The sequence below is a fragment of the Orbicella faveolata genome, unplaced genomic scaffold (genome assembly GCF_042242905.1).
Source record: "Orbicella faveolata isolate gen_17 unplaced genomic scaffold, um_ofav_v1 contig_50, whole genome shotgun sequence".
Taxonomy (NCBI): Eukaryota; Metazoa; Cnidaria; class Anthozoa; order Scleractinia; family Merulinidae; genus Orbicella; species Orbicella faveolata.
In genome coordinates this window covers 404,613-407,343 of record NW_028301581.1, presented here as the reverse complement: position 1 = coordinate 407,343, position 2,731 = coordinate 404,613, and positions in this window count along the sequence as shown.

Here is a 2,731-nt window from a genome sequence, read left to right as displayed (position 1 = left end):
ATTACCAGCAGAGCTGACACAACTGCCAACTTCTGCTACTAAAATATCATAACCATTAATAAAGATTGCAAAAGTTGACTGAGTGTAACAACATAAAAGAGTTTTCTTCACAAACTACTAGCACAAGAAGCATATCCATTGTGGTTGGAATAGAATATTTTCTTTATTGACAGACTTGTACAAATTTGTGCTGCCAAGTCTGTGTCATATGAACGAAATATTTCCACAGCTTATATAGTTATGTAAAGCGATTGATACCATTATTTAACAAATTGCCAAGAGATAGTGATAAGGATGCCTTAGATTGTTAAATGATGTCAATCTTCAGAAGCTTTGGTCAAAGATTAATCCTAGGTAGGAATAATATTAATGCCACAAAGGATTAATAGGAATCCTATGTAGGATTGATATTTATCAGATTAATATTAATCTTACATAAGATTAATATTAATCCTGATTAATTAAGGCATGGCTCGAACCTCAGTAAAGGATTATAATAATCTATTACTGGATTATAATGATCTATTACTGGATTATAATAATCCATTGCTGGATTATAATAATCATTAGGATTAACATTAATTCAATCGATATTAATGCGAGTTGTTCTGAAACTTGACCCCTTAAAATAACATGTTTCTGTGGCATAAAATGGTTGCTTAACTGAGGAATACAGAATCTTTTCAGGGTGTTCCTGATCTGCATCAGTTAAGATAGCAATATTCATAACTTCAAATTCACAGTTCTGGTGCTTTTGAAGACAAAAATTCCTTGATCACACTCTGCTACTAATACACAAATTTGCTGCCTCTCGTCCCTTCTGACACCAGATTGAAGCTTGACATATTCAAGAGGTGAGTGACACTAACACAAATAAAACCCAGGAAGCCATAGATATAATTCTGCCCTTTGTTATAGATCCTTTGGGTTAAACATGCGATGCTTTATAATCTTCTTTAATGAAAAGTTGTTGAGACCATAGGATTTGCATAAGAGGGGAGCTGGAGGTCTGCTCATCTGCCATGACTAATCTTCAGTAGAATTTTGTTCTCGCAGAGTAATTTTCAAATTCTTTTTGTCTCAAAATTTCTTTTGAGACGAAAAGGCATGATGTAAGATTGCTGTTTTTCCACTTAGTTGAAACATACCATTTCTTATATTGAGGCCTTACATTCATGCATTCAAGCATACAATGTTTGGTTATGTGTACATGTACATCTGCGCACTCTGTGTGATCCCTGCCTTGCAGAGGACTTTTCACAGCTTTAGACTATTTGGTCTAACCATCCCTGATTGCTCAGAGCGTGAAATGTTAAACTGGATGATAGAGTATATTATTTTCAAATCAATACTCTATCGTCTCTCTATAAAAATTAAAATAAAAAAAAGATTATGGGGAATTTTTATCATCTAATCCTTACAAAGACACTTGTAAACAGCTGTTTCTGCCTTTTTAAAGCAACAGTTAGCTTTTTGTTGCATGATCAAGTAAAGGGGAAAATTTTAGCACCTGGTGCACTGCAGGTGTTGAAATAAACCCCTTAAACCTTCTTACCAAAGAATAAGCAAATGAACAAGACTGACAACATTAACTTCATCATACAATGCACTTTGAATGTACTGTAATCTACCTCAAGCAATTTAAACCAAACCAAGTATTCACACTCTGCATTCCGACAACACGCAGGGCTGGTGATTCATTTTGCATCAACTTGACGCTGTTGTGCTGTCCTGAAACTCCACAAGCTCCATCACCACTTGCAGTTTTCTAATAACATCATCACTGATCCCATCCTATGCAGTTGAATTTCTCAAGTAGTTTCCCATATAGTTGTCATGAATCATGCCTGTTTTAAAATACCTCCAAGAATATTTCATATTAAGTTTCATGTTCCATACTAAAAATGCAAAGTACATTAACATTTGTCACAATCACAAATATATTCTGCAATAAAATTAGAGCAGAGGAAGGGGAAGGTGGGGTTATCCATCCTGACTTCTTTCCTGACTTTTTTCATTTCAAAGCTGGACTTAAACAGGTTGAAAGGCTGGCCATTTTCTTTCGCATGTGTTGGAAGATTAGACACTGACAAAATATGTTGACTTCGACATCTTGCTTTTGAGTCTTGCAAAATTCTGGTTGGTATTAAATTACAAGTCATGAGAGTTACATGAGCTCTTTAAGATCCAGTCACTACAGACCTTCGATTTCATATTAAACTCCTCACTCTTATCACCATTTTAGATGATCAATCTGATCAAGAACAGACTTAAAATTAATTATGAGCAAAGTATCCACCATACCAATACATGCCAATCTGGATGCACAACTTCAAGTTTTACTAATTTAGAGGTTTTCTGTTTCTCATTGCTATCCCAAACTTAAATCCACCCAATGAAGGGAAGTTTGCTTAAAAGTTATTTATAATATAAAATTTTAGGTTTGACCAGCAAAGCTGCTTGGAGACTCTTTATTATCTATGGACGTTCCCTTAAAATAGCCTGTGGCAGTCTGGCCAACTTATAAATTTTGTCTTTTCCATATCCATCAATGCTTCCCAAGCCAAAGTCCCATTATAAGGTATAAACTGTACCAGACAAATTCACTGGAAAAGGTGGGAAAGGACTATACTTAAGCGTTACCTACCAGTAAGTCCTAAGTCAATTCATTGCCAGCTGCTAGCATCAGTCAACTACATGTACATGTATCTAGCCAGCTTAAATTTGGCTG